The sequence below is a fragment of the Lithobates pipiens genome, unplaced genomic scaffold (genome assembly GCF_037356315.1).
Source record: "Lithobates pipiens isolate NorthernLeopardFrog02 unplaced genomic scaffold, aLitPip1_a1.2 Scaffold_23, whole genome shotgun sequence".
Lineage (NCBI taxonomy): Eukaryota > Metazoa > Chordata > Amphibia > Anura > Ranidae > Lithobates > Lithobates pipiens.
Genome location: NW_027507785.1, coordinates 227,385,833 through 227,413,794, shown reverse-complemented (window position 1 = coordinate 227,413,794; position 27,962 = coordinate 227,385,833). Strand labels below are relative to the sequence as shown.

The 27,962-nt window shown below is 44.2% G+C and overlaps 1 long non-coding RNA gene across 1 annotated transcript; it reads right to left on the bottom strand.

Annotated features, from left to right (window-relative positions):
* Positions 1-12,692: 12,692 nt before the first annotated feature.
* On the bottom strand, positions 12,693-25,879 carry LOC143927024 (uncharacterized). The gene is made up of 2 exons (XR_013262212.1): positions 25,670-25,879; positions 12,693-13,332 (listed from the first exon to the last, which is right to left on the bottom strand). It is a non-coding gene; the product is annotated as an uncharacterized LOC143927024 (long non-coding RNA).
* Positions 25,880-27,962: the final 2,083 nt, after the last annotated feature.

The window sequence follows — 27,962 nt, the reverse complement described above, 5'->3', positions numbered from 1 at the left end:
AGATGGTGTGGATAATTTTCAATTCCAATATTCAGGAGCGCTAGTTCTGGATTAGGTGAGGAGGCAATGTGAGTGAGTGTTGATATGATTTGAAAGAGATCTTTCCAAAACTGGGTTAGTTTCGGGCAAGACCATAGAATGTGATATAAGGTGCCGGGGGGCCACATAGTCTCCAGCAGGCAGAATCCGTTGTGGGGCTATATCTGTGAATCTGCATTGGGGTGATGTACCACCTAAGATTTATCTTGTATGTGAGGTCCCATAAATTTGCCGATTTCATAGCCAGGAAAGTGGCTCGCAATGCAGTATGCCATTGCTGTGAGGAGAATGAAGTATTCAATTCTCTTTCCCATTTTAGCATAGGGGGTAGTTTCTCGAAGATGTCTTTACCATCTAATAGTGCGTAGAAGAGGGAAATCCCTTTGGTAGACGATAAAGTGTTGGAAAGGTATGCCCAAGCCACTCTAGGTATAGTACGACGTAAGGAGGGGGTTTAAATTAGGCAGTGTGATATTCTAACATAAGTAAAGTATTCCTTAGCAGGGAGCAAGAATTTATTTTGCAAGGAGGTGAAAGAGTGAATGAAGTCTTTATCGTATAAATCAGTGATGTGTGAAATACCCCTATTCTTCCAAGAAGAGAGCCGTATGTCTTGGGTCAGAAGGGTAAGTGCTTCAATGGGGAGGGGAATGGTGCAGGTGGGAACCGAAGTATGAAAGTGCGTCGATAAGTAAGTGAATGCCGCTACCGATGCTTGTATGGTTGGTGATAGTAGGTTGTCAGATAACTTAATTTTGGGATTAGATAGTAGCCAATTATGTAAATTATTACCTAACACCTGAGAAGCTTCTATGGCGCTCCAGTGGATGTGAAGATCAGGAGTAAACCAGGCCTTGAGTTGAGCCAGGATGGCTGCAATGTAATAGTCTCTAATTACAATATATCCCAGGCCACCTACTTTTCTATGTTTCATGAGTATGTGTCGTGCTACTCTAGATTTCTTTCCTTGCCATATAAATTTGTGAATGATTGATTGAATCTGCCTGAAGAAGGAAGTTGGTATAGGTATGGGTAATGCTCGGAATAAGTATAGCAGCTGCAGAAGCTTGAGCATTTTGAATGCTGCAAGTCTGCCTGAGTTGGACAGTGTAAGTTTGGAGAAATTTGCAAGGTCAGTAGAAAGTGTGGAGAGGAACGGAATGAAATTTGATTTGTATAAATCTTTGGTAGTGCTTGTTAGATTAATGCCCAGATATGTGATGGAATTTGCGGACCATGTGTAGGTATATTGGTCGCACAGATGCTGTTGCTGTTCAGGAGATATTGCCAAGGGTAGTATGTAGGACTTGGACGCATTAATCTTATAGTAAGATACACGACCACATTCATCTAACAAAGTTTGTACTGAAGCCAGGGAAGAGGAAGGGTTGGTCAATGAAAGGATCACATCATCGGCAAATAGACTAATTTTATGCTCACTATCTCCAATGTGAATACCTGAGATATTTGGATGGGATCTGACTTTAGCTGTGAGGGGTTCAATTAGTAAATCAAAGATTAAGGGGGAAAGGGGGCAACCTTGGCGAGTACCATTTGATATATTAAATTAAGTGGATAACATGGATGAGCAGTATACTTGCGCCGATGGGGAGGAGTAGAGGGCTAAGATTGCTAATAGAATATGGCCTCGGAATCCAAATTTTTCCAACGTTTGTTGAAGATATTGCCAGTGAACCCTATCGAATGCCTTCTCCGCATCCAAAGATAGAATCAGAGAAGGCATTCGATGGGCCACCGTGTAGTGGATGATATTAATCATTCGGCGAGTCGCATCAGACGTTTGGCGCCCTTTAATAAAACCGGATTGGTCAGGGTGTATCAATGGCGGCATTAAGTCATTAAGCCTATTTGCTATAACTTTGGCATATAGTTTTACGTCATGATTCAGCAAGGAAATAGGTCTGAAATTTTGGGTCGATGTGGGTTCCTTCCCTGGCTTCGGTAGTGTGACAATTAATGCTTTCAACATTTCCTGGGAAAAAGAGGCCGAGGAGGCAGCAGAATTGAACAGTGGGGTGATGTATTTGGTGAGAATACAGTCAAATTTTTTGTAATACTCTCCCACAAAACCATCAGGGCCTGGTGCTTTGTTGGTGGGTAGCGATTGGATAGCCCTCGTAATTTCTGTCGATGTGAATGGTTTATTTAGGTCTTCTAGCTGAAGGGGGGTTAAGCTAGGTAGATTAATTGAGTCTAGAAACGCTTTAATTTGCGCTGACGAGGGTTGGGGTTGAGTCGGATCATCCTTCAAGTTATAAAGTGAGCTGTAGTATGCACTAAAGGCATTGGCAATGGCTTGTGGATTGGTCAATTTAACGTTAGTATGAGGATGATAGATGAAGGGCGGTTTGGTTTTGACAGAATACCCTTTGATCAGGTGGGAGAGTAATCTACCGGGCTTATTATTCTCAGCATAGAACTTCATTTTAAGCCGCCTTTGGTACTTGTCATGTGATTCTAAGAGCAGGGATCTAAGGTCCAGTCTGAGAGCAATAAGTTGTGATTTAAGCGTTTGTGCAGGATTCTGTTTATTAAGGAGATCAGTAGATTGTATGTCTGCTAGTAACTTGTTCATTCGCTGCCTCCTTTGCCTCCTATCCTGAGCTCCCAATTGTATAAAGAGTCCACGCATAAATGCCTTATGTGCGAACCATAAAACAGCTGGATCATTGACTGAGTTCTCGTTAAGTTCAAAAAAAGATTTCAGATTGTCCTCTAATGTTTGGACATACGGTAGAGATTGCATAATTGTGGTGTTCAGCCTCCAAAGATAGGTCGGAGCGCTTCTGGCAGTGTCCTCTACAATTATACTTACAGGGGAGTGGTCGGACCAAGTTGTTAGGTGTATAGTAGAAGTAGAGATTTTGTGTAAAGTCCATTGGTCTGTGAGGAAGAGATCAATTCGGGAATACGAATTGTGGCAGGGGGAAAAAAAGTGAAGTCTTTTTCATCTGCAGGGGTGCATCTCCATACATCATAAAGACCTAGGTCATGTAGGAGAGAGTTTAATTCTGGACGTCCTCTTTTGGAGCGAGAAGTGGAGTCTAATTCTGGATCAGGGGTGCAGTTAAAGTCACCACACCATATAGTTGCGACTATATGAACTTTTTTGTGTAATTTCCGCAGAAATCGGATTTGGTGGGTGTTCGGGATGTATACGTTAACAATGGTATAGGGTGCGTTGTTGATATGGCAATTTAGAATTAAATAGCGACCACCAGGATCTGAAAGACAGTGATCTTGTTGAAAGGTCAAAGAGTTGTTAATGGCAATTAGTACGCCCTTCTTCTTTTGAGTTGCGTTAGCAGTGAATACATTGTTAAAGTTCCTATTCGTGCAGGAAGGAGGATTGCTGGACAAAAAGTGTGTCTCTTGAGCACAAAGTATGTCGCATTTGGATTGTTTGGCCAAGGCCCAAAGAGAGGCTCTTTTTGCAGGATGATTCAATCCCTTAGTGTTAATAGTGACAATTTTTATAGTCATGGTGTGTAGTGGGATATAGCAGAAACGAGTAAAGGTACCTTTGTGGCAGTCACTAGATCAGATGGCAACAGATTCTTGTATAGTTGAGTGGTATTCGAAGAAGCCAATGCTGTTGAGAGGAAGGTTTTCAATGAGTGTCTTGCGGGGTCTTTGGAGGGTGATGACAGCAGATTCTGGGAGAGAAGTCTTGAGCAGATCCGGGGTACCTGTAAAAGAAAGAGGGAAAAGGAAAAAAAAAAGGGGGGGGAGGGAAAGGAGGGGGATAGAATACTGGTCACAAAAGGAAGCTTTGCGATTGGGGGGGTAATGAACCCTGAGGTTAATTGATGAGACAAGGTTGCTCCCAAGCAGGAAGTATGTTTCCACCAGGGAAACAGCAGTATAGGAATGAAGGAAAAAAAAAAAAAAATTTTTAAAAATAATATCAAACACTAACAGTGCTCAGGGTGTAAACCTGACACAACAGTGTCTAGGGCCCCTGGACGGGGGTAAAAGTCTAGTAAAACCGAGTGGAGCAGGGATCACATCCACAGAGCATAACAAAGTAGGCGAGCCTCAGCCATTCAAGTAGATGGAGTGTAACCATGACCCCTCGGAGGGAGGGGGTGCTGTGACATAGCGCCCGTATTGCTTTGATCCATAGGTACTAGGTCGTTGTTGGATGGGACAATTTTCCAGTCCTGCAACATGCGCAGCCCTTGTTGTACTGAGGTTATGACATGTTTGGAGCCTGCGTGATTGATGGAGAGTTTGGCAGGTGCATTCCACTGATATTGGATTTGGTTGTTACGCAGGGTTTTAGTGATGTTGTTGAGTTGTCTCCGTTTGCTCAGGGTATGTTGGGATAAATCAGCAAAAATGTGTAGGTCAGCATATGGGTCAGGGAGTGTTGGTAGTGCTCTCACCTTCTGCATGAACTGATCTTTAATGTGAAAGAAGTGTACCCTGAGAATGACATCTCTGGGTACTGAGTCTGGCAGAAACGCAGGTTTTGGCAACCTATGTATCCGATCTACAAGAAGCTCCATGCTTTTCACCTCAGGCAGCAGTGATTTCATGAGACCTTTTGCGAAGGCTGGTAGATCAGCGTTTTGTACTGACTCGGGTACCCCTCTGATCTTAAAGTTATTGCGCCTGGCCCTGTCCTCTAAATTTGCTAACTTGTCAGTCAGCCATTTAGTTTCTTGTGCCTGTGCTTCATGTGAGTCGGATAAGTCGTTAATAGCGACAGTCATGGCATCCATGTTAGTTTCTAAGTGAGTGACCCTGTTATCCATTTTTCCATCTTGGCCTCACCGCGCTGAGGGCTGATACATGAAAGCTGTCAGTTTGCGGGGTGGCCTGGAGTCTTTTCGCTTCAGCGACATCTTCCTGAGGTAGAGCGAGAGGTTGTGTCGGTCACCGAGGTCTCAGTATGGGCTAAGGTGTGCGGGAAGTCGCTTAACACCGCTGTGGATGTGGAGAGCTCAGGTCTCGGGTGGCCATTCCAGTCATGCGCCAGCAACGCCCCCAACAATTATTTTTTTAAATAACATGCAGCATACAGTTTTAAGGTCAACACCTAAAATACACAAATCCTTTAAACAGTTTGCTTGGGGGATGCCTTAGGGCTATATGTGGTATTAATAAGTAGTATGATTTTCACAGTTTTAGTGACGGCATACAATAGAAGTGCATATTTGGCTGTGGTAATTATTTTTTTTACAGCTATATTAGCTTACATATGTAGCACCCTAGTGTGTGCTACTAGTAGTGCCTGACTCATGTTACAGGAGTAACAGGCTGGGTGACTCATCTTTGCCGTTCTCTGGTGCCTCCCCCTGGTGTCTGAAAGGTTGGAGAACCTTCTAGAATTAGAGGGCAGGGGTTAGGAGGAGCTGTCATGAATATTTATGGGGCCTCGGGCCAAAACCAGTGGTGAGCTGGCAGGGGGCAGAGACAACCTCATAAACAGACATGGGCCAGACCAGCAGGGGAGTTGGGTGGAAGATGGAGATGCAGTGTTCAGGCTGTCAGTAGCCCTGAGGGTACCTTCTAGTCTAGATGGGGAGGGTGTCCTGCTGTGGGCCGGGGCTTGGGTGCAGGGAGGATACTGCCATAGAAGCAAAGGGAGGAGGCTTTCCTGGGGGCAAGGGAGCAAAGAGAGGACAGAGTGAGTAATTCAACACTGTTGGGGACTAACAAAGGGGGGAGACTACCACATGTAGCCAGTCTCCCTTGAAGACAGCGCTGGGCTTAAGTCTTCTGCCTTTCCCTAAGAAATCTCCAGCGAGTCAGCTGGGTGATCTGGAGAAGAGAATCAGCCAGATGGGCTGGTGAAGAAACAGCCGGGAGGGCTGGTAAAAGAGGCAGCTGCAGCTGGGTGGGCTAGCTAGCATTTAAAGTTGTACATAGGAAGATGTCCCTGAAGTTATTGTTGTAGTCAAGTGGGCATCCCATAACTTCCTATCCCCATCCAAGTGGAACATTTGGATGGGGATTTGGTGCCTCCCCAAACAAAGCTACGGGCTTTTTCCTGACTTTGTGTGCCTGGCAGGGGTGGGGGGGTCCCTGTTCATCTGAAGCTCTTATGTGGGATGTGCTACTCATACAATAGCAGCACCTCAGTCTGATTCATTGCAGTTTAAATGTAGTATGGGTATACTTGTTTAGCTTTTTTTCATTCAACCAGCAGATTGAAACAAAAAACAGACAGATCCCTGCATCAGCATAATTGATTGCATGGATCTCTCCTGATCTCTCTATTCTATTGTATTCTGACAGTGGGAGGACATTTCTCATCCCCCCCCCATCAGAATATACAGAAGAGCGCTACAGCTATTGGCTGCAAGTGCTGATCAAATGCTGATTTTCCAGCATGACCATTACACAGAAGCTGGTCATTCTGTAGAAGAGACAGTGGTACACCCTGACCGAAAGCGCACAGTTTTCAGTCCATGTAGGCCCTGCTTTATCCAGGCATGCAGCCTGGGTGGCCAGTAAGGGAAAGACAATTAGTATATGCCCCTCCCCCACCCCCCTTCCATACCGGATATGCCCACATGCTCTTCAGCATTGAGGGGGCACCTTGCAAGGAGGAAAAGCAAAGCCTCTCACCCCTTGCAAAGCATCCTTGTCCCAATGTTAAGGGACAAGAGCCTCTTCTCCACCTCCAGTCTCCCATAAAGAAGGTGGGGCATTATTACATTCAATGAAAATAAATTGATAGCCAGGAATCCCTGGCAATGTCATTGACCAAATTTGGTTGATGACATCACCCCAGCTTCCCAGCTGCCTATTTATATTAGTGCAGCAGGGTAATCTGTCATTTAAGGACAGGAGTGTGGTGTGTAGACATTGGCAGGCAGGTCAATGTGACTGATGAGGGTTACATTGTTTGATGTCATGATTAACATCACATTTTGATTACATTGCTGGATGCTGTTATTGATGTAGAATTGCTTCAGGGGAAATGATTAAAATCTATTTTGTATGTGTTTTTGTTTTATTTCAATAACATTATTTTTCAAGGTGTTTACGTATTTACTTTTAACTTTTTGAGGCAATGGGTAAGGGTTACTACTGTACCTCTGTAGTCCTTCCCCTGGAAAATTATGGATATATGGTTGCCCCCTTTTTTTCATAAAGGGTGTTTCCAGATTACACTCCACTCTGGGTAAAAATAAAGAGAAAAATAAAAAAAAAAACTAAACAAATGCATCCTCCATATTTAAGAATTGTTAAGTTGTAATATAATATATTTTTGTTTTTGGGCTTTATACTGTTTTAAATTTCTCTACAAAACAAAGCATTCTTATAATATTTTAGTTCTATTTTAACCACTTGACCTCCAGAAGATTTACCACTCTTCTTGACCAGGCCATTTTAACTTTAACTGACAATTGTGCGGTGTGCGAAACTGTACCCAAATTAAATTTATGTTTAATTTAATTTATGTTTAATTTAATTTATTGTTTCATTTTTTCACACAAATAGAGCTTTCTTCTGGTGGTATTTGATCACCTCTGCATTTTTTATTTCTCTTAAATCACCAAGAAAATGGCCGCCGAACCTTCTAGAAAATGGCTAACAGCCCCTACACGGCATAGACTACAGGAAAATGGCCGCAGCCCGTGCAGCAGCCTCTCCTGAGGTAAATTTACTCAGGCACCTCACAGCGCAGAAAAAAGGGTCAGAAAAGCAAAAACAGACCCTAACAGCCAGCACAGCCCTGCCAAAGCTTGGAGCACCCCCGGCCTAGGTACATACACAGCACCTCATGCCCAGTCAAACAGCAGCCCCAGCAGGGGGAGGAGGGAATGAGGGATAGGGAGAGAGGAAAGGGAGAATGAGAAACCCCCTAGTCGACCTCCCAGGGAATTCCCAGCTGCTCAATCCTGCCGAGGCAGGGAGAGCCATACTTACCCTTCCTGTCGGGATTGCTGGACGCATTCAACCACAGACCCATCACCCGAGCAGTACAGGGTGGCTGCTGGTCACGGCACACTGTGACATGGACAGCAGTAGCCTAGTCACATGTGTGCTGCAGAGCATATAGCTCCCCAGCCACCCCTGGAGCAGAAGGGGCATGTCGTAGCTGCAGTCCTGAGTTGCAGGAAGCAGGGTGAGGGGTTATAGCCAGAGGGACGACCCCCTGGGCGGTGCTGTGCAGTCTTGCTGTTTTTACATGTGTTACATGTTCTGCTTAGTCCTCTCCTGAAGGTGGCATGATAACCCTAAGGTCAAGAATAACCCTAAGGTCAAGAGCTGTGTCCGTCAATGAACTTCAGAGAAAATGATTTTACGGTGAGTACAAAAATCTAATTTTTTTGCACTATAAGCAAAAAAAAAAGACAATTTTGAAAAAAAAAGCACAATATATTTTACATTCTGCTATAAATAAATAAAAAATTTAAAACAATAAATTTTTTCATCAATTTAGGCCAAATGTATTCTGCTACATATTTTTGGTAAGAAAAATCCCAATAAGTGTATATTGATTGGTATGCACAAAAGTTATAGCATCTACAAACTATGGGATATATTTATGGAATTTTTATTTATTTATTTTTACTAGTAATGGCAGCGATCAGTGGCTTATAGTGGGACTGCGATATTGCAGCGGACAAATCGGACACTAACTGACACTTTTTGGGAACCGGAGACACTAATACCATGATCAGTGATAAAAATATGCACTGTCACTGTACTAATGACACTGGCTGGGAAGGAGTTAACTTTAAGGGGTGATCAAAGGGTTACCTGTGTGCCTAGCCAGTGCTTGTGTACTGTGTGGAAGGTGCTTTTTCTAGGGGAAGGCATTGATCCATGTTCCTGCTTTGCAGGAACACAGGATCAATGCCTTCCCTGCTGACAGAACAGAGATCTGCCTTGTTACATAGGCAGATCGCCATTTTGGCTCTCTACCTAATGATCTGCGGCTGCAATATCGGAATCTGCGGTACCCGCCAATCAGCTCCCACTGTGCATGTGGGCCCCAGAGCTGTCTTGTCAACATATATGTACTTTATACGGTCGGCAAGCGGTTAAAGAGTTCATTCACTTTTACCATGCAGATAAGGGGCGCCTTTAGATAAAACCAAACTGTGCAGCTTTGAACAAAAACAAATAATGTTAATCAGGACAGGTATTGGCCTTGTACATACCTAGGCCAGTAGAGGTTTCAGCAGGACACACACTGGCAGTTGTGTCTTTTAGAAAATCCTCTACTTACCCACTTTGTAATTGCATACAGTATGTGTGGACCCTTACCATCACATATTATATTCTGATTAGATATATGTGATTATTAAATGTAACAATATTTTTTATATATTGGTTTATATTTTTCTTTTCATTTACTATATATGCCTATCAAGTTGTCCAGAAAAAACGACAGTGACAGGAGTTGGGCCAAATTATAATCCTGTCAAGAGTGCTGGAAAAATATAAAAAAGCAGTGCAAAAATTAAAACAAAAACAATTTATATGCTAAATAAGGTAACATTATGAGAATACAATATTTTTCACGATCGTGATCTTTTAACAAAATACACTATATTAAACATAATTATGTGTGACCTGGATAGAACAATAATATAATAATAATAATAATAATAATAATAACCATATTTAATAATTGTTTCCCCAGTTTAAAAGATTTTTTTTGGAAAAGGTGTGATGTGTGGTTTACCTTTGTGTCACCTAATTATTGAGTGACCTTTGCCTCTCATTTTAGACCAACTGCTGATAAGATGCACATTGTTTTCTTTATGACTAACCTTTGATCTCTGGTTTCAGCTTGGCCTGTGCTTGCAAGTCTGAGGAAATAGCAGAGATGCAGTTTGTGCTTTGGATACACTAGGATACATGAAATCCTTATAGTGAAAGGGCGTGGAAATATCAATGCCTCTTGCAAACATAATTTTTTATATTATAGTTGCAGTGGAGCTGAACTTAAAAAAGTAATTATTTGCTATGCTATAGGGAGTATCTGGAATTGTTTATTAACCCTGTGCATTATCCTGAAATATATATCTTTTGTCTTAAATTTCTCCTGGAAAAAAAAGAACACTTCTTGGTACAGTATGTGAGTTTTCTTAGATATTCCTGTGCCTACAGTCTGATAGCTACATATATGCAGTGTGAGATCTCAGGCACTGTTGCCTGTATGGTGCTCACTATCAGCAGGTTGATAAGGCAGTTTCTGCACCAAGAGGGCTTTCAGTAGATCATGTGTCACAATAGGTTGGGCTACCGCTGCTCCTCATTCACAGCTGGGGGACTCGTGGTCATATTGCAACCCCATGCTCTTAAAGGGGTTGTAAACCCTAGTGTTTTTTCACCTTAATGCATCCTATGCATTAAGGTGAAAAAACTTCTGTCACTGACTAGCCCCTTAGCCTCCCTGTTTTACTCACCTGAGCAGGGCTGTTAAAATTTTCATGTTCGATTAATCTATTTTTTTTAAATCGATTAATCGACTAATTTAGATTAATTATAAGACACATACAGATCCAACTACTTTTAGCTGTAACTCTGCATTAGTCACTGGTAAATGTGGTATACACTATATACAATCACCCGACACTAGTTAGTTTCCACAATCCACGACTTAACTTCACAGTTCACACAAATAAGTTTCAGATTCAAACTGTAGCACTGATGTAAGTAATTTTTTTTCCACAATACCGTGACAATCCCTCCACCTTCGGTCTAACTAATCACTCTCACCTTATGGTATGGACCCCTGTGCAAACAGGTGGTCATGCAAGCGGGTATCAAAAGGGTTAACACAGACCTGAAGAAGGAGGCCACGCCTCCGAAACATGTTGTCTTGGGAACAGTCATAGCCAGCGTCAGAGTCAGTACACACGTTGAGAGATCCGCCCCCCATTGCGAGTGACGTCATCCAGAGCCGGCAGGTCCGTGCGTGTGAGGCGTGGATAGAGAGTGTACCTGCAGCCAGCAAGCGAACCGAGTACTTAACCATCCGTATTGCTAGCTACTGCAGGGAGCCTAAAATCGGGGAAGGAGGCAACAGTGGAGGCTGTAAATACCAATGCTACTACTCAACGGATGTTTGTGAGTGACATACCTGGCTTTTTTAACCTTTTATTGAGTTAAATAAACTTTAATGCACTAGGGCTGGTGTGCACTCTGTTTCTCTGTGCTTAACACAGACCATGAACTTCTCTCAGGTCTCCTTAGATCTCAGCAAGGACGCCAGGTCATGGGTAGAAATAAAAGATCTAAGTGCTCACCGCGTAAGTATAAGATTTCATTTTTGTGTTCAAACGCAAACTACTCAGATAAATATGATAAAAACACAGCATGTAAAGCCAACAATCGTCTTAGTTCCGTCGTGCAGCAGCGGGTGACGCCATGCATAGCTCCTCCCCTGTACGTGTTACATTCAACCAGAACATCAACGTCGCCGAAGGAACTCCCTGAAGACCCGAAAGCCAGCGGAGAGGTGAGTATCGAGAGTTTTGATTGATCAAAAAAATTAATCGATTAATCGAGGAATTAATCTTTAATTTTCAAAGCCCTAATATATATATATATATATATATATATATATACACACAAATTATCTCACAAAAGTGAGTACACCCCTCACATTTTTGTAAATATTTTATTATATGTTTTCATGTGACAACACTGAAGAAATGACACAGAACTCTCTGAGGATCGGTGGCCAAGACCATACAGTGGTTTAACAGGACAGGTTCTACTCAGAACAGGTCTTGCTGGGAAATAGACATATGAGTGCTGCCAGCATTGCTGCAGAGGTTGTAGGGGTGGGAGGTCAGCCTGTCAGTGCTCAGACCATACGCTGCACATTGCAAAAAATTAGTCTGCATTACTGTTATTCCAGAAGGAAGCCTCTTCTAAAGATGATTGGAAGTGCAGTCGCTTTAAATCTGAGGGGTAGATCTAAAATGAGGGGAAGCTCTGCTGATTCTATAATCCAATCATGTACAAGCTAAAATGCTGTTTTTTATTTTCCTTGCATGTCCCCCTCGATTCTACAGTGACTGCACTTCCATGTGCACTTGTAGTGCAAAGTGGATTTGCCTTTAGTAAATAACCTCCATAGTGTCCCTAGACACTATGCTGTAGCCGTCAATAAGGACCCTACAGGTACCACCTTATTTTTAGGTATTGATAGATCTATTCCTCATTGAAGAGGGAGTGCCACTAAGAGAGGTATCCAGGCTTGAAACAAAGTGGATCTATAATGTTAAACAATTTGGTTTGAATGTGGAATGGGATGTCAATGCTCTTATCAATATGCTTGACTTCCTTTTTTCATCCTTTTGATTAATTTAGCCCTCTTCCCATTTCTTTATTTTAAACATAGTTTTGTAAATATTTTCTTTTGTAATATTCACTTCGTATATTTTTTTTAGTTGTTTATTATTACGTTTATGGAATATTGAGTATTTTTTGGTTTAAATTATTATATAGTCAATGAAGGTGTTTTTATGGTATACTTAATTGAATATTAATTGTATTAATTATTGAATATGGATAAGCCTGGTATAACAGGTAAAGCTACTTGACCATTGTACACACAGTTGTATTTTGGATGGAGAACTGTTATATTCTTCTTTTAATTCTTGGCCACTAGATGATCTAAAATAAAGAAAATAATTTTGCAAGTAGAAAGTTAACAATTTTAATAAACAAATGAATATAAGATGCTGGAAACAACACAACAGACCATTTGGTGTTAGAAACAAATGTAACATAAGTGCTGTGCTAAACAATAAAAATAATAAAAATAGTGAAAACAGTGTCCATATACATAAACATCTCATATTAGTCTCCAAACACAAAAAAGAATAAGTGAACACAGTCTCTTGAAGTGAATATCCAATGTGAGTGAACAGATAATTCATGGAATTTTCCTCATTATAACTATGTTTTTTACTTAATGTTATGGCCGTGATCAAGGGCGAGTGGTGTTGCCCCTGAAATGCGTTGGCTGTTTTGCAATGATTTTTTTTACCAACAATTAAAATTATCTTGAATTCTTTTATCCTATTTTGGTCTGGCACTCCTTTCTGTATTCTATAGTTTGAGTCACTGTTCTGTGTCCATCAAGGGAAGCCTTGCTATGTGGGAACCACCTTGCTATTGAGCTTGTTTGAAGTTTTCCCTCTTCTGACTACACTTGCAAGTCAAAATATTCCCAGCATCTCTTTGAATATGTTGTTCTATAGTGCAGATCAAGGCATCGAAAGTCAGTAATGAAGAAAGATCACCTGCAGAGAGACCACCGGCAATGCTTTGGACAAGAGCCTACAAAGGCAGAAAAACACAGTAAGAAACTATTTCATGAAGAATAGATTAGAGGGCCATTAAGTAGTGGATTTGTATTGCTTATTTTTGAAAAATTAGGATATTGTTTAGTGTCACTTTAAAAAGCATTACAGAATAAATGTCATAGTTTCAATATATAAATTAAAAAAATAAAAACATTGTAAGATCAATAAACATATGTATCTGAACATTTGGTGACAAAAAAACATAATCTGAAATTTGTGTACTGTCAATAATGTCAATCTGCCAGCACAGGACAAGCTACAGCAAGCAGCTGAGCATAGGACAAGCTGCACTATAGAGGCATATGCTTTGTTCATATTTCATGTCTGAGGTTTACAACCACTTTAAAGGGAAAGTTACCTTACCCATCTTTTTCCAAAGGCCTTTAGCTTTGCATTTCATTTGAACCATCAGGAATATTCCCTTGTAGTCTCTTACAAGTAAAATAGCCTTTCTGGTGGCCATTAGTTCTTTTAGCTCTATCTCAGAATTGGCGGCTCTTTCGTATAAAGAGCCCTTCCTCATATTCACAATGACAAGGTTGTATTGCTCACTAGTCCATCTTTCCTTCCAACGGTGGTTTCAGCGTGCCATCTCAATAAGGACATCCTTGTGCCCTGCTCATAAGCATCCGAAGAAAGTATCTCTACATTGCCCGGATAATGTCAGAGCCATTACCTAAAAGCTACTGCTGGAAAAACAGATTTCCTGTTTGTCCTTTAATCAGGTCCTTGCGAGGGAAACCCCGCTTCAAAATCCACCACTGATAAGTGGATAAGGAAATTGATCAATAGAGCTTATACTCTCAACCATCTCCTTCTGTGCTGATACATGCATACTCCACGAGATCTGTTGGAGCATTGTAGGCCTTTTATGCGGGGTACACACTATACGTTTTTTTTTTCGTTTAACCTAGTAAACTGAACAAAAAGAACCTGGAACACACTGATCAGAGCTCGCAGCCATTGGCTGCGAGCGCTGATCTGATGCTGGTGTTCCAGATTGCTCATTAGATAGAAGCTGGTTGTGAGACCAGCTTCTGTTTTCAGCCCATTTTCAGCTTGTGTGTTACCAACCTTGGGAACCATGTCACTGTCGCCATACCCTGTAAGGCTACCACCTGGTCTTCTGTTTATTATTTTCTAAAAGTTTTCCATGCATGTGCAGAATAGGTAGCCCAGCCAGGAGTTTTTGCAGTGGTGGTTGTGCAGCCCCCAGAACTCATTCTGTCATTAGAAACTACTGAAAATTTTGTTTAGACTGCAGTTCTGTAAAGCTGAACTCAACTGCAGGCAGATATAAAAGACATACATTAATGCAACAGTGAAAATGCTTTTTTTTTTAAATAAAGTGTTGAGCTGTCATTTGCCCAAATAAAATCAGTCCCGCAAACCTTCAGATGAGGTTTTTGGAACAAAATGCGTACGTTAGGTGGTCAAATGGTTATGTCTTCACATCAGCTCGGATGGGTGGCATCTGTTTGAATTATTGCCTAACTGTTCCCTTCTTTTGTGAGTAATTAAAATGGGGTACCCCCTAAAAAAAGAAAATTAAAAGTCAGCAGCTACAAATACTGCAGCTGCTGGCTTTTAATAATCTGACACTTACCTGCCCCAGGGTCCAGCGATGCAGGGGAACGAAACCCCCCCTCGTTCCCCACTCCGCTCGCGGCGCCGTCATGCATACTGTGGGCACCCGGCTGTAGCTTCACAGCCGGGCACCCACTGCGCATGCGTGAGCGGCGCAGGGCGCCGTGATACGCTGTACAGTCACCTGGGACACGTGACAGGTCCCAGGTGAATGTGCGGCGCGAGGGGAAGTGATGTCACCAGCCCGGGCAATGAAGAAGGCAGATTACGAGGGACCCCCTAGCAACCGGTATTTAGAGGAGAGTAAAAAAATTTTTTTTTGCCAATTATTTTTTTATTATTTTTTTAACAAATTTTAAGCAGCTTTTAATTTTTTGGTGGCAACACCACTTTAAGGTGTTTTTATTAAAACATTGGAAGAAATTATTACACTATTGAGTTCCTTTTCCATCGTATGTGTGAGACCCAATTCTAGTACATGCAGTGTCTGGGTATATGAGAGCCATCCATGCCTCTGTGAGGGATTTCTAGCCATCCATCCCCCTGAGAGAAATTTAAAGCAATATTAGACATCCTTTGCTATGAGGGCTTGGGCTCTGATAAGAGATCCTACATGGTGGCTGGAGCACCGATATCAGTGAAGGTGTTTTATCACATTAAATTTCACAAGTGGATGCATTTTAAACAAAGAGAACCCGCTCCAGGTGTCTGTACCTGATGATCTCTACCCTCTCCAGGCATGGGTGCGGCTCAATATGCAAACATATGCAAAAACTGAACAAAAAGGTCCGGATGGCCGCACACCAATGAAAAATTATTTCTTTATTGTTATGCTAAATCCATACAGCAAGGATAAAACCACTAACGCATTTCACACCTTTATGGCTGGTGCTTATTCATAGCTACGTTTTAAAAGAATGACAAAGACATATATATGCAAGCGTGCAAGACCGCAAATTGGTGTAATTAGATATCGTGTATGCCCACTACAGGTGACACGATGAAATAATGTAAGCCCACTACAGGTAACACAATGATATCATGTACGCACACTACAGGTGACACGATGATATAATGTAAGCCCACTACAGGTAACACAATGATATCATGTACGCCCACTACAGATGACATGATGATATCATGTACGCCCACTACAAGTGACACAGTGTTCTTAATATATATTAAAATTAGTCAGCTGGACCTCTCCTTTTACATGAACACAACACTGACTCTTAAGGAAAGGATAACCGAAACAAACCCATAAAAAAAAATATTCTTGTCTATTTACCTGCTGTTATGATTAATAAAAATTGTTTTTTGAAAAAAAAAAAAATATAGAAATAAGGGCCGGTTCACACAGCGAGGCGCGGCGAGGCGTCTCCGACTTGCCTCGCCGTGACCTGCGGGGACCTCAGCGGCGACTTGCAGAGGACTTCTGTATAGAAGTCAATGCAAGTCGCCCCCGAAGTCGCCCAGAAGTAGTACAGGAACCTTTTTTCTGAGTCGGAGCGACTCAAGTCGCTCCTCTCAGAACGGTTCCATTGTACAGAACGGGGGCGACTTGCGGGAGCGAGGCGAGTCGTGTCGCCTCGCATCGCCTCGCTGTGTGAACTGGCCCTAAGAATAAAAATAAAGACCACAAGCCAAACGTTGACGCGTTCATAATATAATGAAACCTGGGCTGGTGGAAAACATCACACTTAGGAGAGTCTCTTAAAAACAAAAAGTTATTTAAAAAGACTTTCCATAAACATATGTATGCATTTATGTATATGTACTTTGATAAAATGTGTTTTTGGCAGTATTAGAATTCTCATATAAACATATACAAAAACCAAATGATTTTTATATATTAATAAGTATTGCTCTTGCGCACGCACAGGTGGGTGAACCCAATTTTAGATTTATAATCCAATCACTTTGGTACAAGTATGCAATACACCACCTACGGACATCTACAACACCTTTAAAATATGCATAATATGACATCAATACTGGGAAAAATACACAGATACAAGGAAACAGATAGACATAATGATTCCAAGAAAAAACGATCAAAGACGTTCTTACTGATCGCTTGGAAAGCTGTTTATCTACCTATCCCATCTTAAATTTATATAACAAAATTGCTTAATTGATGTTATGTGTAACCTTACACCAGCTATTAAATGTTTTTCAGTCAGATGTTAGTGAGTGACAACAAAATACTCGCCGACATATCGGCTAATATAGATTATCGGAAGCCTCCATATTTACATCTCGATGCAATGACATTAAAATCTGAGACGTACATACATTATTATTAATAAAAATAGGAAATGTCCCATTCATGATTCAGTCACCCCAGTTTTCTGGTGTTAAAAAAGAAGATCCAGTATACCTCTCTTTTACAAAGTATTCTGAATTAATCCACTCCTCTGACTGGCAAAGATATCTTCTCGATGACCTGCATCACTGAACTTGAACTGTTTTTATGATGTACCAAATTCCAATGATTGGTTACATTAGTATTATGGCCTTTCTGAATGTCATACAGATGATCATACAGGTGATTACGCAATCTGCATGTAGTGCACCCAACATATTGTATATGACATAATTGTCATGTAACAATGTAAATCAAATACCTAGTCTTACAATTGACAAATGTAGTGATGTTTGACTGTTTGTTGGTGGCAGTTACTTGAACCATATCTCCTCTGAGAATATGGGGACAAGGCCAACCATTATTTCCACATCCAAATGTACCCTTAAACTGCAGCCAATGTCAACAAAGACGTGTACTGGTATATAAACTTGGTGATAGAGTGCCTCCTAATGTAGGAGCCTTGCGAGACACAGTCTTAACCCCATCAGCAAGAATCTTTGCGTAAATCGGATCATTAAATAATACCGGTAAGTGTTTAGAGGCAATGGGGGTTATTTACGAAAGGCAAATCCACTTTGCACTGCAAGTGCACTTGGAAGTGCAGTCACTCTAAATCTAAGGGGTAGATCTGAAATAAGTGGAAGCTCTGCTGATTTTATCATCCATTCATGTGCAAGCTAAAATGCTGTTTTTTATTTTACTTGCATGTCCCCCTCGGATCTACAGTGACTTTACTTCCAAGTGCACTTTCAGTGCAGAGTGGATTTTCCTTTAGTAAATAACCAATGTTCCTAATTTTTTAGAACTCCGTACTGAACGGAGTAGAAAAAATTGGTGTGGAAGAAAAATAAAATTTTTTGCTGTCACTCACTAACATCTGACTGAAAAAACATTTAATAGCTGGTGTAAGGTTACACATAACATCAATTAAGCAATTTTGTTTTATAAATTTAAGATGGGATAGGTAGATAAACGGCTTTCCAAAAGATCAGTAAGAAAGTCTTTGATAGTTTTTTCTTGGAATCATTATGTCTATCTGTTTCCTTGTATTTCCTTGTCTATTTTTCCCAGTATTCATGTCATAATATGCATATTTGAAAGGTGTTCTAGATGTCCATAGGTGGTGTATTGCATACTTGTACCAAAGTGATTGGATTATAACCATGAACATGTTGCTTAGAGCTGGAATTATGGCCTGCATACATTTATCTGGTCTTTTGTCATGGGGATAACAACAAATTTTCTATGCGGTGCTGTGTGATATGAATCCTGATTGCCTGCGAGTTTGTTCATTAGAAATAAGGTTTACCCACCTTTACGTGCGCAAGAGCAATACTTATTAACAGGGGCGTTGCTAGGTCTGCAAAATATCTGGGGCTGGAGCCCATAGCAGTGGTCACCAACCTTTTTGCATGCCCGTGGGGGGTGACCAGTGGTAAGAATTTTTTCACGGGCGATGGCTGGTGTTGGCGCTTCAGTCATCATGGTACAATGGTTGATACCGTGTCAAGGTGATTAAAGTGCATTATTTCTATTGTTACTTTCTGATATATAATGAAGTGGTTCAACTCACCATACTGCAGAATCAGTGGGAGCCCTGGGCGTGTCACTTGCCACATCTCCTGCCACCAGCGTGTCACTTGCCACTGTCACCTGCCACCAGATGTGGATTGTCACTTGCCATGTCTCCTGCCACCATTTGCAGATTGTCACTTGCCACATCTCTTGCCACCATTTGCAGATTGTCACTTGCCACGTCACTTGACACCATTTGCAGATTGTCACTTGCCACGTCTCCTGGCACCATTTTCAGATTGCCACATCTCCTGCCACCATTTGCAGATTGTCACTTGCCACGTAACCGGCCACCAGATGTGGGTTGTCACTTGCCATGCCAGCCAGTGCCACCAAATGTGCATTGATGCTGCACTGGCGGCAAGCTGACAGAACTGGTCCATTTAGTGAGAGCAGGAGATCGGTGATGATGGGCGGGCAGTGAGAGATGTCATCTCGCTGCTCCCCGTCGTACCTCCGACATTGAAGCAAGGGGTTATGGCTGCAAAGTGGAGCTCCACGATGACAGGAAGCATGTGACCTCCACCGTGCTGTGAGGGCTGAAGAGCGCTGATTTGTGGTGGGCAGTGAGAGATTATGTCACCTCTCTGCTGCTTGCCACAGCTCACTCCCAAATTGAAGAGGCCTGGCTGATGTGGAGCAGGTGGAGAGGGATGTCATCTCTGCTCATCCGCCCGCTCGCTTCTTTCCTCTCCTCCGCCTCTCTCATGCAGGCAGCAGCTGCAACCCGCGGGTTAGGCAGGGACGCTGCAGCAAGAGACTTGGGGCTATGGGCCCCAGATTCAGGGCTATAGCCCCAATAGCCACTCCCTTGCAACACGCTTGCTTATTAATATATAAAAATCTTTTGGTTTATCTAATTACACCAATTTGCGGTCTTGCACGCTTGCATATATATGTCTTTGTCATTTTTTTAAAACTTAGCTATGAATAAGCACCTGCCATAATGGTGTAAAATGCGTTAGTGGTTTTATCCTTGCTGTATGGATTCATCATAACAATAAAGAAATCGTTTTTTCATTGGAGTGCGGCCATCCAGACCTTTTTGTTCAGTTTTTGCATATGGATGCAGTTTAAAGATTTTTGTGGGACTTTTCGGTGTATTTGTTTATACTTGAATTTTTATATGATTTTATGATTTTGGCACATGACAGCACAACACTTTATTTATATAAATCCTGGTATCATAGGATTCTGATATCTGTGAGTGCTGCTGTTTTTTCACTTTATTTATTTGTACTAATTTTGCACTGATTTTTGTTTCACCAGTAAGCACAGATTTATTTGTATTATTTTATAACTGTGAAAATGCAGCTGTGAATTGATTAATACATCATTAAATTAATTTTAAATGCAAACACTGCAAGTAGCTGAAATTCATACAACCACTTGCTGTCCCTGTAGAGAAAAGCTTAGGTTGGGGTTGGGAGATACAGTTTTAGTCCCGTGCCGTGTCCCGATATCTTGTAAAGTGTAAAGCCCTGTTGCTGATGACTAGCTCTGCCCTATTGCCATGTACAGATGACTCATCCGCAGACCCTGTGTTTACATGTAAATAACATGCATTGACATGTAAATAGTGGCAGAATTAATGTGTAAATAGTCATGGACTGCGGCATTGATATGTAAATAGAGGCAGCATTCATATGTATATCATGAGGTCATATCTACCATCACTTCCTGAATGCTGCCCACTGGGGAGGTAAAGGAGCATGCTTGAATGTCCTGCCTACAACTATAGTCATTAAGCCTAACATCAGCCTGTTCTGCAAAGGTAAACAAATTGGAGGTGGAACCCTTTTTAAAAATATCATGGTGCCACAGCACCCTGAATTTTGGTGCATATGTCAATGCATGAGGGTCTCATTAACAATTAATGGCACTGCTGTGTATCTGCTAAAGGGCAGCATGTTTCTGTGGTGTCAGGAAAGTGATTTTGCATGTATTCCCGACACACACAAATGTGAACGCAGGGTAAATGTCTCAGTTACATTTGTGGTTAGTGTAAATATTCTCATTACATTGGGGCTTGGTGTACAATACTTTTATTAACACTAGTGGCCAGTGTGAAGGTCTCCCTTACATTGGTGGTCAGTGTAAATCCCTCTTTACATTCTTGGTTGCTGTGAATACTCCTATTACATTAGTGGTCAGTGTAAATCCCCATTACATTGGTGGCCAGTGTAGAAACTCATCTTTATATTGGTAATCGTTAAAAAAACCTCCAAACTTGCATTTGTGGTCAGTTTCAAATCCTTCCTTACATTGGTGGTCCAGGTAGAAGCCCCCTTTACATTGGTGGCGAGTCCCCCTTACATCGGTTGCCAGTGTAGAAATCCCCTTTATTGGCTGTTGATGTAAAATCCCCCATTACATTGATTGTCAGTGTAAATTCTTTATAACATTGGTGATCTGTGTACATTTCCCTTTACACTGGTGGTAAGTGCAGAATTGCTGTTACACTGGTGGTCAGTGTAAATCCCCCTTTACACTGGGGGGGTCAGTGTAAATTCCCCCTTACATGGAGGTCATTGTATATTTCCCCCTTACACTGTTGGTTAGTGTAAATGCTCTTATTACATTGGTGGTAGGTGTAGAAATCCCTCTTTTGTATTGGTGGATGGTGTAAAATCCCCCGTTACATGGTGGTCAGTGCAAATTCCCCCTCATATTGATGGTCAGTGTAAATCCCCCCCAACATTGGTAGTCATCATAAATTCCCCCATGACATTGGTAGAATCCCGCACTATATACTTGCCAAAGATTTCCAGCTTTCCTCTACATGATTCAGAATCTGCCACAGCGTACTGCCTCCTACCTAATCCCATCCCTAACCACTATCACTGATTCCCTCAAACCCCTAGCATTGCCACTTATCACCCCCCCCCCCCCCAGCATTGCCACTGATCCCAGGATTAATAGGAGTTTTCTGCCTATTGATGGGTCCCCTCACCTCCTCAGTTCACGCTGTGCAGGCAGTGAGATGATGTGCTGTAACCTTTAGCAACCAGTGAGCAGTAATGCTGTGCACTAACCTCTTGCAACCGATAATTGAATGTTAAAGAGGAAGTAAACCCTGATGAGTTTACTTCCTCTTTCATCCCCTGCAAAGGCAAAGCATAATGGACTACTATGCATCGCATAGTAGTCCATTATGTGTCACTTACCTGACACAGGAGCCAGCGAAGTCGCCGCTGTCCCCTGTAGTTCCGAGCGTCCATCTTCTTGGTGGGGTCTCGCAGCTCCGCCGCTGTCATTCGGCGAAGCCGCGATGACGTCACTCCCGCGCATGCGCACGGGAGCCGACACGCGCGGCAGCTCCGTCTCGGAGAATGCCGCGCTCAGTGCGCCTGCGCGCCGCTGTCTACGGCGCATGCGCCGTAGACAGCGGTGCCTGTTTTCGGCCAAATATCTCCTAAACCATATAGGTTTAGGAGATATTTCTTGGACCTACAGGTAAGCCTTATGCCGCGTACACACGATCAAACAATCCGGTGGAAAAGTCCGGCAAACTCAAGTCCGCCAAACAATCCCCCCGTGTGTAGCCTCCGGCATACTTTTTTGACCCAACAGTACGGCGGACTTAGAATTTCGGTTTGCACAACAATCTGCCCGCCGTACTCGCATTTCGGCGGACAATCCGGCCGTGTGTATGCCAGTCCGCCGTACTTTTGAAATGAGCGGACTTTTCCCACCGGGAGAAAAGTCCGCTCATTTCGAGCGGGTCTCCAGGTAGGCGGGGCCCGCGAAGGAGACATCGCTGGCCCCGCCGCCTGGTATACCGGCCCCCCACCCTATGTGAATGAGTATGGGGTACAATGTACCCCTACCCATTCACCTGTAAAATAAAAGTACAAAAAAAACACAACACACGAGATAAAATACTTTATTGCACAGCTCCGGGGGTCTTCCATCTTCTGGGGTCTTCTCTGCTATCTTCTTGTAGCTCTTTTGCTAGCGGAGGAGTACGGCTTTCTTCCTCGACCGCTGGCCTCTTCTCCCAACTTCGGGGGTCTTGTCCCCCTCTTCGGTTCTTCTGTCGGGCCACCGCGCCTTCTTATAGCTCTTTTACAGGCGGTGGCCCGGTCTTCTGTCTCCGCCGCCGCCGCCGCCGCCTTCCGTTCTTCTTCTTCTTCTTCTTCTCCTTCTTCTCCTGGAGATGTTGACTCGACGCTCTCTCCGGCCACAATGCCAGGGACGCGCTGCGCGGCCACTTATATAGGGACAAGGGGCGGTGTCACATGGCTTTATGTCACATGGGTTGGTCACATGGGTTGATGTCACATGGGGACTGTGACATCGTAAGGGGGCGGGGTGACATAAAGCCATGTGACACCGCCCCTTGTCCCTATATAAGTGGCCGCACAGCGCGTTTCTGGCATTGTGGCCGGAGAGAGCGTCGAGTCAACATCTCCAGGAGAAGAAGGAGAAGTAGAAGAAGAACGGAAGGCGGCGGCGGCGACAGAAGACCGGGCCACCGCCTGTAAAAGAGCTATAAGAAGGCGCGGTGGCCCTGCAGAAGAACCGAAGAGGGGGACAAGACCCCCGAAGTCGGGAGAAGAGGCCGGCGGCGAGGAAGAAAGCCGGACTCCTCCGCTAGCAAAAGAGCTACAAGAAGATAGCGGAGGAGTCCGGCGAGAAGACCCCCGAAGACGGAAGACCCCCGGAGCTGTGCAATAAAGTATTTTATCTTGTGTGTTGTGTTTTTTTTGTATTTTTATTTTACATGTGAATGGGTAGGGGTAAATTGTACCCCATACTCATTCACATAGGGTGGGGGGCCGGTATCCGGGGGCCCCCTTATTAAAGGGGGCTCCCGGATTCCGATAAGCCCCCCGCCCGCAGACCCCGACAACCAACGGCCAGGGTTGTCGGGAAGAGGCCCTTGTCCTCATCAGCATGGGGACAAGGTGCTTTGGGGTGGGGGGGGGCGCGCGCCCCCCCTTCCCCAAGGCACCCCCCATGTTGAGGGCACGCGGCCTGGTACGGCTAAGGAGGGGGAAGGGGCGCTCGCTCGCCCCCCTTTCCTGGCCGGCCGGGTAGCGTGCTCGGACAAGGGTCTGTTGTGGACTTGGGGGGACCCCACGCCGATTTTTTTCGGTGTTGGGGTTCCCCTTTAAGTCCATACCAGGTGGCGGGGCCAGCGACGTCTCCTTCGCGGGCCCCGCCTACCTGGAGACGCGCTTGAAATGAGCGGACTTTTCTCCGCCTGTGTGGGCGAGTCCGTTCATTTCGAAAGTACGGCGGGCTTAGTACGGCAGACTTAGTACGCCGTATTAGTCCGCTGAAAAAGTGCCGTGTGTGGGCAAGTAGCCCGTTCGAAAATTCCGACGGACAGTTTGGCGGACGTCCGCCAGACTAAGTACGTCGGACAGACGGCTACGTGTGTACGCGGCTTAAATCTAGGCTTACCTGTAGGTCAAAGTGGTTTGTAAGGGTTTACAAGCACTTTAAATGACAATACTGGTTGTAGTTATTGTATAATTTTAACACTAGGTGGAGCTGTTCTACATTCTAATATACAGTAGTAGTAGGAAAGAACCCAACTTCCCAAGTAAAGTATTCGGACAGGATTACAGTTCAATATAAACCACAAATAAACATTTGTGTTTCTAGATTTTTTCTACCTTTATTTAATTAGTGTTTAATATTCTGATCGACTTTCTCAAAAAAGACACAGGATTAAATTAATATTAAATCCTCAGTGTTTTTTTAGCTTAAGGCTGGGCTCACACTGCTGCCGGATATGGCTCGCAGCAGGTGTCCGGTGCGTCACTGTTCTCTGTTTCAGGGACGATTTTTTTGGCAGAATTCCGGGCCTGAAATGGAGCCAAAAACTCACAGGAATCCTGTGCATTCTGTTCCACAGCTGCCACGGGGATGTGTGAACCGGCTCCATTGAGAGCAGGTCACTATCTCCTGTAATGCAAATTGGATGTGAAAAAATCCTCATCCAATTCGCACTAGTGTGAACCCAGCCTAAACGGTAGTAAACCGCACCAATTTTTTTTTAAAACTCTGTAAGGTAAAGGCTATGCATACTAGCACATTATGAAGTACTTACCCTAGAACAAAGCTCTCCAGCGGCACACTGTCACCACTGAGAGGGCTTCCATCTTCACAATGTTTTCCCTCCAGGTTTGCATGCGCCAGCCTTCCGATTCGACACACTGCAATGACCTCACTACCCAGGGGAGGGCTGGCAGCCTTAGGCCAGGGGGGCAAGTCCAGTCAAGTGGCCCACAGAACCGGTGGTGGCAAAGTGAAGGATTGGGAAAACAGACTAAGGTTTTCCATGATCACAAAGGTGGGGGGGAGGGTCAGGGAGGACAATGTGGCCCTCCAGGGCCCATGGAGGACCTGTACCACCATGGCCTCCAGGAACTAAAGTGCAAACAAGTCCTTGTATGAATCCCTCAGAGCTGAGGGCCTGACCCCTCCCCAACCAACTAGTGAGGGACTACAAGTCCAAGCATTACCGCCTGAGATTTAAGGATTTGATCCCCCCAACTAGTGAAGGACTACAAGTCCCAGCATGAACCCCTGAGATCTAAGGATGTGTCCCCTTGGGTCCTGAGCTCTGAGGGGTTCATGCTGGGACCTGTAGTCCTTCACTTTTGGGATGTCACAAACCCAAAAGTAAAGGACTACAAGTCCCAACATGAACCCTGGCTGAGATTTCAGGATGTGATCTCCTCCTCTTCTGCTAGCTCATTCTCCCATGACACACATGCGCCACATTACACATATGTTCTAATTCATTCACTGCTCCCGACCTCACCTCAGACAGTTTGACTCTGGAGAGGTGCTTCTGTCAGTCAGTGACCATTTCCTTCCCTCAGGCAGGCTCCGAGGCACATGCCGCCGCACAGGAGAAGATCCTCAGCCTCACTTTCCTCCTGGGGACTGTGACATCACTGGTTGCTAGATGCCAAGCAATCCTAGCAACCACTGCAGACGATAGAGGCCAGCAGTGGAACAAACGTATATTGGCCGGCAGGGTCACTTTGTGAGTAAAGCTATGCCACACAGAGACACCGCTCCACATTTCCCTGCACCTGATTAGAGCCATATGCTCTAATAGGCTTCAAAATAGGGTGGACTCAGAGCGCAGAGCATTGCACTTGGAGCTCACCCAGGTGTATTAGAAAAGCAAATGAATATTTGCTTTTTTAACACTGAACCGGCTCTCCACCAATCAGGATAGCGCAGGTCTAATTCCCATCACCTGATTGGCTGGAAGGTCAGGCGCTCCTATTGGACATCTAGCGGGAGGAAGCATGGAGGACACGGGAGCCACTGCCTGACCCACTGCCCATCCCACAGCTCACCCCCGTCATCTGCTGTCTGACCTGTCACCAAGATGCGGTAAGTGCCAGTCAGACAGCGAGCGGGCAAGGGGTGTGCTGGTTAAATGCTGCTGGGGGGGTCGCTGTGGCTGCATTTGATGGGCACAGCGAGCCTGCCTTTGATGGGCACAGTGAGGCTGCATTTGATGGGCACAGTAAGGCTGCATTTGATGGGCACAGTGTGGTTGCATTTGATGGGCACAGTGAGGCTGCAATTGATGGGCACAATGAGGCTGCAATTGATGGGCACAATGTGGCTGCAATTGATGGGCACAATGTGGCTGCAATTGATGGGCACAATGGGGCTGCATTTGGGCACAGTGTGGCTGCATTTGGTGGGCACAGTGAGGCTCCAATTGGTGGGCACAGTGAGGTTCCATTGGTGGGCATAGTGTGGTTACATTGGTGGGCACAGTGCGGTTGCATTTGGTGGGCACAGTGAGATTACATTTGGTGGGCACAGTGAGATTACATTTGGTGGGCACAGTGAGGTTGCATTTGATGGGCACAGTGAGGTTGCATTTGATGGGCACAGTGAGGTTGCATTTTATGGGCACAGTGTGGTTGCAATTGATGGGCACAGTGAGGCTGCAATTGATGGGCACAGTGAGGTTACATTTGGTGGGCACAGTGAGGTTACATTTGTGGGTGCAGTGAGGTTAAATTTGGTGGGCACAGTGAGGTTGCATTTGGTGGGCACAGTGAAGTTGCATTTGGTGGGCACAGTGAGGTTGCATTTGGTGGGCACAGTGAAGTTGCATTTGGTGGGCACAGTGAAGTTGCATTTGGTGGGCACAGTGAGGTTGCATTTGATGGGCACAGTGTGGCTGCATTTGATGGGCACAGTGTGGCTGCATTTGATGGGCACAGTGTGGCTGCATTTGGTGGGCACAGTGAGGTTACATTTGGTGGGCACAGTGAGGTTACATTTGTGGGCGCAGTGAGGTTAAATTTGGTGGGCACAGTGAGGTTGCATTTGGTGGGCACAGTGCGGTTGCATTTGGTGGGCACAGTGAAGTTGCATTTGGTGGGCACAGTGAGGTTACATTTGGTGGGCACAGTGAGGTTGCATTTGATGGGCACAGTGTAGCTGCATTTGATGGGCACAGTGTAGCTGCATTTGGTGGGCACAGTGTGGCTGCATTTGGTGGGCACAGTGTGGCTGCATTTGGTGGGCACAGTGTGGCTACATTTGTGGGCACAGTGAGGTTGCATTTGGTGGGCACGGTGAGGTTACATTTGATGGGTACAGTGCTGTTGCATTTGGTGGGCACAGTGAGGTTACATTTGGTGGGCACAGTGAGGTTGCATTTGGTGGGCACAGTGAGCCTGCAATTGATGGGCACAATGTGGCTGCAATTGATGGGCAGAATGAGCCTGCAATTGATGGGCACAATGAGGCTGCATTTGGGCACAGGGTAGATGCATTTGATGGGCACAGTGTGGCTGCATTTGATGGGCACAGTGTAGCTGCATTTGATGGGCACAGTGTGGCTGCATTTGGTGGGCACGGTGAGGTTACATTTGGTGGGCACAGTGAGGTTACATTTGGTGGGCACAGTGAGGTTGCATTTGGTGGGCACAGAGAGGTTACATTTGGTGAGCACAGTGCGGTTGCATTTGGTGGGTACAGTGAAGTTGCATTTAGTGGGTACAGTGAAGTTGCATTTGGTGTGTACAGTGTGGCTGAATTTGGTGGGCACAGTGAGGTTACATTTGGTGGGC